The sequence below is a fragment of the Squalius cephalus genome, assembly GCF_949319135.1.
Source record: "Squalius cephalus genome assembly, chromosome: 7".
Taxonomy (NCBI): Eukaryota; Metazoa; Chordata; class Actinopteri; order Cypriniformes; family Leuciscidae; genus Squalius; species Squalius cephalus.
This window is the reverse complement of record NC_137128.1, coordinates 13879031-13887497: the sequence shown is the minus strand read 5'-3', so window position 1 is coordinate 13887497 and position 8467 is coordinate 13879031. Positions and strand designations below refer to the sequence as shown.

Here is an 8467-nt window from a genome sequence, read left to right as displayed (position 1 = left end):
CTGAACGCCCCTGTTCAGCTATTTTGAGCTGAAATTTCACAGACACATTCTGGGGACACCATAGATTTATATTACATCTTGTGAAAGGGGCATAATATGTCACCTTTAATGAGAAACTCTAGTGGAATACATTTTATTTTGTTATTTTTTTTTAGATTAATTAGTAAAATTTTATTCCACTTAGCCATGCATTGTAGGACTGGTTAAACTAAAGCCCAAAGTATGCATAGCCTTTCAAAGGATGTGTAGACAGACGGTCGATGCATGCCCATTATGACAACGTGCACTAGCAGTCGTTCGGCAATCTCTCCACGAGTTATAACCCACATACACATCTTTTAATCAGGTACTTTCTAATCTCCACGTACAATCTCTCATCCACATAGCCATCCAATGTTGTTGTTTGCTGGCATTTTGGTCTCTTTTGTTTATTTGTTTTTTTCTTTGACAACCTGAACCAGGAATCCTGGGGCAATGTTGCCACCTTGTGGACCAACTAATTAGTGCAAAATAATTTGTGTACAGAGTATGCATGGAAAAATCGGCCTGTGCGTGTACAGTATTCGTGAAATGTGCTGATGGCGAAATTTGCATCACATGCACTGTTCGCGGGCCCAAGCGTTAGTGTAAAAAGTGAAGTATTCTGTTAAAAGTTCTGTTCTGTTTACCCTGGGGGTTTTCACTGCTCTCTCTGCTCTTATCCATGCTAGGCTGCCATTTAAAATGGAATATGCTAATTGTCAGTAGTGATCCTGACAGAAATGCACTTATGCAACCTAACATTTGGAATTATTGGAATTATTTTTGGAATTACTATTAGGAATTTCATCGTTTCATTTCATTTAACCAGTTAACCCGTTTTCACAATGTAGAGAGTGTTAATTTATATGATAAATAGCCTAAAATAAATCAGAATACTAGATGAGGGAAAATAAAGCATGCGTATGAGTTGACTTCCCAGAGGAAAAGAAAATCTGAAAAGAGATCTCCAAAATGTTTCATTTATTTCTCCTAGACAACTTTGAGATCCATATGACACCAAACTGAGACAAAGGTTTATTTCTCCTGTCTCAGGCTTTTCTCTGGAGCAATAAGATGCACTAAATCTCAATTTAGTCTCCTTTTAAGTTTCAGAAGAGATCTCAACAAGCTCTAATATAATGCTCAGAGTTTCTCAACTTCTGTGTCTCTTTGTGATCTCAGACAGAGAAATCAGAGAGTTCTCTCCATGAACTCAATATACTCTCATCCCAGCTTCAATTCATGCATCTCATGCTAAACTCAGATAGAGCAAAGGAAGAGATTTCCACAAGTGCTCATTGAATTCTCAGACTTGGATCACTGTCTTGGTTGTTTCATATCATATGATATCTTAATCCACATGATTTTTTTTAATATAATGTATTACTGTATGAATAAATTATTTGTAAATCTTTTATTTTAGGCTGCAAAGACCCTCTTCTTTTATATTATTTTCTATAAATGATTTGAAATATTTCACTGCATGTAATTCAGTAAAATAATTTTATTAACCACACAAAACACATTGTAAAATAAAAACAGTAATTTATTGGTAACTTGAGAGCAAAGAAATTACAATTTCAACATTTCAGATGTATCAAAGTTTAACTGCCAAAAACTCATATCATTAATAAATTTAATGTTGTATATTCAGATGTATGCATCTTCTCATGTTAGCCCCAAAGTGACCTTTTTGTATGACAATAGATTTGCCCATATAAAACAGTTGAGATGGCATCACAGTATAAACTATTTGTCCATCAACATATTTTACATTTTCAGTAAGGATTTTCAACTAGTTGGAAAAATCATGGGCTCTTCTGTTCAAAATAAGATCATATCTTTGACTTTATAATATCTTTAGTCCCTTTCAAGTTTGTTAGGGAAATGTGCAGCAAACACAATACCAGGCATTGAGGACAAATCAATGAACATCAACTTGCCCAAAATACTTTCAAGTCCTACCACTGTCTTTCTCACAGGAACTTCCAGGAGGCTAACAATATGGAAACACGTTCCACCTGTCAAAGTATCTTGTAGAAGATTTATGCTTGCAACTGCAAATTCATTCAAAAATGCAAGTTTTATCTCATTCTGACCTTCATTGGGTTCTTTGTAGGAACACAATAATTTAATCTGTCCATATTTGATCTGCGCACCATCACAAAATAACACTGTAATTGTTTCGTCTTTTGGTTTTGACATACTGCTGGGAAGTGTAAATTATTTTCCCTATTTGAGCTCTGTTATATGCCTTGACGACATTACTATGTAAAGCCTGACCAAGAAACTGTTCCAGAAGAAAAATATCATCAGTTTCAAGACATCTATTGAATGATGCCCCTAACATGGCCACAATATTGACAACATTACTTGGTTGATAACTATTGCTATTTGTCATTCTGGCCAAAAACTCAGTAGTTACTATGTTCAGCTTTATGTTTTGTGTGATGCTAGGGAGAGATTGTATAGTCTTTACAGCATTTACCATTTGGGCAGGTATATTCTGGGTTCCATGTATAAGACGGAGCAAGTACCCATTTTTGTCTTCAAAGTGAAAGCAAGAGTGTGTCCACAGAGGTCCAAGAGCTCTCACACTATCAGCTAAATGGACAAGTAAGTGCAAATTGGCTGTCATGTATCGCTCACCATAGAGTCCACTCATTTGAGAACAGAAATTCCAGAGTAGTTTCTCAGCATGATCTATTTGAGCAGGGGTTATTGACTCCATCAGAAGAATAAAGATTGCTTCACTAAGGAGCAGGAAATGGTTGTAGTACAGTCCTGCAAGAATGCCCCGGAATACAACTGGCCCGAAAAACAGCAAAATGTACCGATACTCAGATGCTTTAAAGAACATCCTGTGAGAAGACACAGAACGAGGGAATCGAATCATAAATGGTGGCCTTATTTCTTTCAGACGTTTGTCAACTTCTTTGATTGATCTGACCATACTGAATGCACATCGAGAAAACTCTGTGGAAAACCACAAAAACATCAATAGACGCATTACTCCCAGTAGTACAGAATGCATGTAGTCTATACCTGTGCCCAAGACCAAATCATAGCTTGTTAGTCTGCTGAGAAACGTAGGTCCCTTCACCCCACGAACAACGCTGTTGGAATCATAGGCCATCTTAGCATAATCTACAAACCCCTTGTGAGTACGAGGCGGGCCTTTTGGATCTGTCTTCTGGAAAGGAAAGGCATGGACATGACCTCTCTCTCCAGTCTTCACTGTTTGACCTGGCTGTTCACACTTTAGACACCCAAAATGTCCATTGAATTGAACACTATTAAGTACCAAAGCTTTTGCAGGCAAATCGCAGGTTCCTGCAATGGTAAAGGCTTTGCATATGAAAGGTTCTTGAGCTCCTGCAAACTGAAGAGAAATTCCTTCTCTTTCAATTTTGTTCAGAGTGCCACACAGTGGTTCAAGGAATGTCAACATTGACGGCTTTGAATCCCCAAACCAAACACCTGCAAATATCATGTTTTCTCGTTTCGTGCGTTCAACAAAATTTAACTCGTTTATGACACAATAAAAAGGCCAAACAGAAAACTTTGAAGACTTAAAAATAGGTATGCCGTCTGTGTTCCACATTAACGAAATGTTTCTGGAATCACTGAGAGGCCCATTGCAAGTAGTAAATTTCTGAAAGGTTTTTCCGTCATATATTTCTTCAATACTGTCATGACACTTTTTATGTCTATTAAACCTGAACTTAAGTTTTTCTTCAAAACCTTCCTGAGCAAACAATCTCACAATTCAGTTGTGCTTCAATGGGAACCTCAATGAAATAGGAGGTTGACCCCTCCATCAACACATTGGCTTCACAGGTTTTACACTGGGTGTCTGTACTCTCAACAATCATGAAGCATGAGCTACAATATTTGTGCAAAAGCAGAGAGGAGGGATCATCAAAAAACTGTTTAAATTTGTGTACATTTTTAAGACACTCAGTCTGTGTATCAGAGGGGCAGTGCAGAGATATTAATGTAAGCAAATCACTGAGAGCTTTTCCTGTTATTTTGTGTCTGTTTGCAAAAGTCATTATGAGGAGAAGACTCTCTGCAACAGAAATTGGTGCATTTCTGTACAGTGGATGATCTACAGTGTTTGTAGAGCTTTCGAGTTCTGTTCCCTCCTCTTGGTTAAGCTCAAAACTGTCTTCAAATGATAGGTCATCATCAATTGAAAAGTCTTCATCAAATAACGCATTGTCATCTAAAGTCCCTTCTTCAACAAATTCAGGTAGGTGCTCAGGAAATGTATCCATGTAAATAGGCTGTTCAGGCTCTGATTCAACATTAAGACCAGAGTGATGCATCTCACTTGTGTGTCCATAGCACTGGGATGAATGGTTGGCGTAATGGATGTTACACACATTTGTGTTTGAAGAGTCTTCCAAATTAGCAGATCTGGTCACTTGCTCGGTGCTGCAATCATCTGACCTCCAGTTTGTTGCTTCTAGAAAAAAAATAATCAATTGATTAATTTGCTTTTACTTGATTGGTGAATTTATGGCTTACTAGTCTCAACATGTTTATTTTTCATTATACTTATGCTAAACACATTACTAATTACTAGACTATTAAAGTGTTATAATAATCACCTGAGCTGTCAGTAAACCCTTGACAAGTGAGGTTTGAAGGTCTCACTTCAGTAACAGTGTTTTATTGGACACATTAACTTTGAATTAACGCTCCAGTCAATCAAAATTTAAAGCTTTGCAACATGCGATTTCCACAGAATAAATAAACTACATGCCATCTTGGAGACTGAAGGAAATGGAGTTAGTTGTTTTACATTTTTGCACATGTTTTACCTCTATTTTCCTGTCCTTGTGTGTCCTGCAGAAAACCGAGAATGATAATACATTAAGCATATTTAACACTCGCATGCAAATTTATAAGGCATACCTAGGTTACAACAATGCAGTATATACTGTAGGAAATCCTGCTATAAATTCTCCCCTCATGGGGATTAAAATATTAACATTTTATTGGATCTGTTTAAAAGAGGTGATTATTTACTTGGATGGCCATTTTGAAAACTGTACTTTGTAGTGCTGTTGAACACTACTAGGTCAGACATGTTCTTAATATTTTGCTAATCCCACATATAAAGGTGATCTTACTGTCATTTCAAACAAATATTTTATTGTTATATAAAATTATTGAGGAACATTGTCAGAACCAATGGAGCTGATGAAATGTAGCTGAGTAAAGAACATAGCAGCTAAATGTTTTTTTTTTATATAAATTACCTGAAAGTCACACTTCAGTAAAAGGGAAGTTGTTAAAATATGACTTTGGTAAAAGCTAGTTACCCACATGAAAATGACTTTAGTAGAAGTATTAAAGTATATGATATCACAGTAAATGTACTTCAAAAGTGTAAGTAAATTACATAATATTTACATGTATGGATTGGTTGATTATGTCCTGGCCAATTATCAGATTTGTTATTGACCTGAATCAGTTAAGTCATTCATGTAAATTAATCTAAAAATGTGCTGTTTTGACTCTGAAGCTTCATGTAATCTGTAAAGCAAATGGAAACTATAGTTATCAGATAAATGTAGTGTAGTAAACATTAAAATATTATTTTTCCCTAAAATGTAGTGGAGTGGAAATATCAAGTGGCAAGTTAAGTACCAACACCTCAAATCGTACATAAATACAGAACTTGGGTGAATGTGCTTATATTCAATCACTGCAGATGACAATATAAAAACAATAAAATGTAAATTTCCCAACCTTTCTTCTGTATATTTTGCAAGTATTTTGCTGGCTCTTCACCTTTCTCCTCCAGCGTGAGTTGTACTTCTGCGCCATTTTTTTTTTAAAAAATATATGTAGCTCCAACTGTATAATACACACACACACACAAATATAGAAGATGCTCTTCTTTGATGATGGTGGTATAGACCAGTGGTTCCCAACCTTTTTCCTTGGGCCCCCCCCCATGTACATATTTAACAATACGTGACCCCCCCCCCCATATATATATATATATTAGTGCTGGGAAAAAATTAATCGCATCCAAAATAAAAGTTTGTGTTTGCATAATATATATGTGTGTACTGTGTATAATTATTTTGTATATATAAATACACACATATGCATGTATATATTTAATATTTTTATTTATTTATATATAAATTATTTATATTTATATATAATATAAATTATGTATAAATGTATAGACAGTATATACATGCAAACATTTTTTAATTAATACATGCATATGTGTGTATTTATATACAAAATAATTATACACAGTTCACACACATATATTATGCAAACACAAACTTTTATTTTGGATGCAATACATTTTTTCCCAGCACTAATATATATATATATATATATATATATATATATATATATATATATATATATATATATATATATATATAGGCTATATATATATATATATATATATAAGGGGTGTAACGGTTCACAAAATTCACGGTTCGGTTCGATACGATACACTTGTGTCACGGTACGGTTCGGTACGTTTTTGATACAGCAAAAAGAAAGAAATGCCAGAGAAATTTCCTTGATTTCTTTTTTTTATATTAAAACTAACATTTCTCACAAGTTTCTCACTAGATCTCGCAGGAGTCGCAGCGATGTTATTACTTCTGTGGCGAATTCAAATGCTTTCTTTACTGGATCTCTTATTAGCGCTTAACAGCGTCGCATTATCACGATCGGCTCGCGCTGCACTGGTCCAAACCAAGCGGCAACCTCCCCGTCTCTCTCTTGAAACCAACACGGAAGTGAGTTAAACTGCAATTCATTGACTAGCCGGTTGAGGCTGTTGTCAGAAGTGAGTCAAATCTGTATCTCCCCCATGTTAAAAATGCCAAATTTTACAGCAGAAAAAAACGTGTTTACAGCCTGGTGTCTGTATGTGGCTTTGGTCTATACAGCTAAGTTTGCCCTTCATGACAACTGTGAGGGGGGTGAATTTTTTTATAACTCATCCGTTTAGTTGATTAATATTTAAAGTTCTGCATAATTAAGGGTGTGGCGTGGCCACTTGAGTGACAGGTGGATTGCCGCTGATGTCAATGCTAGCCGTTTGTCTGCTGTTAGCCGTCACTTCACCTCAGCAAATTTTAGCTGCTGAACTTGCCATCTCTGCAGTGTTTGTGCTTTTTTCGGGATTATTTCATACAATTTAATACACCCATTACTTCGCCCACGGTTTAGGATTCCGGCGTTGTCGTCGAGTATCGTTCGAGAGAACAACCAGCTCTGTATTTCAGTTGTTTTCCTCTGTGAACATGCACTAATGGATGTCTGACAATTTCGTTGGTTTTTGGGGTTTTCAGATTTAAAAACGTCAATAAAGGCTCGTTCGTTCTGCTCTCACGGAACAGATAGATTATAATATGCTTATGTACCGTCAGATGAAATCCTGCAGGTGTCGGCGCTTTCTCCGTCCATGCAAAAAATGCACATCCTTGAATGAGCGCGGATTTTCTAGCTCTTATACTTGATCTTCATAGGCAGTATATCTATGATTTAACCCATTTGAGAGGCGGCCAAAATCAGAATTTAAAATGTACTGAATAAGCTCTCTACGAACTTGACGAGCGATGCCGCGCTGACGGACCATAGACTATAAAAAAAGTGACTGACATGTATGCACAAATCACTGTCACACACACACACACACACACACACACACACACACACACACACACACACACTCAAGAGTAATATTAACTTAAGTTACTGCATAATACATTTTCAACTAGCAGAATAGTACATAATCACGATACACAGTCTCACATGTAGCCATGTCTTTTAACTATTATAATATTTCGAAGGGCAAAAATAGGAACTTTTAATTGGCTTTACATCATCAACTGTCACTATAGCGCGAGGCCCTGTGCAGTCGCGACTTGGTACTGTAAGCAGCATAACGTTATAGCATTACCTCCCCAGCCTGAGCTAACCATAGACAGTATATGAGCTAACTCGATCACGTCGAGCTAGGTGGTGATTTCAGATAGACAGACTCCTGAGCTCCACTCACGCCCCGCCTCTTTGCCCATTTTCTGTTATCCGGGAGTGACGCGAGGTGACGCGAGGCCAAGATGGCGACGGCCGGCTCCGCCCACTTTAGGCTTCAAAAACGGTCTTCAGAAACCTACGGGTGACGTCACGGATATTACGTCCATATTTTTTTACAGTCTATGGTCCAAACCATAGAGGTCCAAACTGATAAACGGTCCGTCAACCACACAATAACGAGCAGTTTCGTTCCGCTTGCATTATGTTTGCCATTTGATGTTGGGCAATGTTGTGGGTCTATGTTGTGGTCGCGCCGGCGTCTCTTACATTATGAGCGCGCTTGCCACGCGCAACGCGCCTACATTTGAAATAACGAAATTGTAATTGAAATCGGCATTGTTAGCATATGATT

The 8467-nt window shown here is 36.9% G+C and overlaps 1 long non-coding RNA gene across 1 annotated transcript; it reads right to left on the bottom strand.

Annotated features, from left to right (window-relative positions):
* Nucleotides 1-1670: 1670 nt before the first annotated feature.
* LOC307162069 lies at nucleotides 1671-5887 on the bottom strand. The gene is made up of 3 exons (XR_013821853.1): nucleotides 5785-5887; nucleotides 4851-4875; nucleotides 1671-4489 (listed from the first exon to the last, which is right to left on the bottom strand). It is a non-coding gene; the product is annotated as an uncharacterized lncRNA (long non-coding RNA).
* Nucleotides 5888-8467: the final 2580 nt, after the last annotated feature.